Source organism: Cynara cardunculus, assembly GCF_001531365.2.
Source record: "Cynara cardunculus var. scolymus isolate 2C chromosome LG 9, CcrdV1, whole genome shotgun sequence".
Taxonomy (NCBI): domain Eukaryota; kingdom Viridiplantae; phylum Streptophyta; class Magnoliopsida; order Asterales; family Asteraceae; genus Cynara; species Cynara cardunculus.
In genome coordinates, this window is record NC_037536.1 from 445,226 (window position 1) to 445,455 (window position 230).

Here is a 230-nt window from a genome sequence, read left to right on the forward strand (position 1 = left end):
AATGATTTTTGCTGCCCATTTAAACACGGAAGCCGGACTTTGGTTTCAATTTTTAAGACACAATTTAATTCCTACTGGGCATGATAGTACTGTTTCGAGGGACCGATGCATCCTTCTCTATTGCATTATGAGTGAGTTGCCGATCGACCTTGGGCCGATCATCCATGCATCCATTTTGGCCGCCTCACAGTGGACGAATTGTCGCCTGGTCTGTCCAGCCCTCATCACCA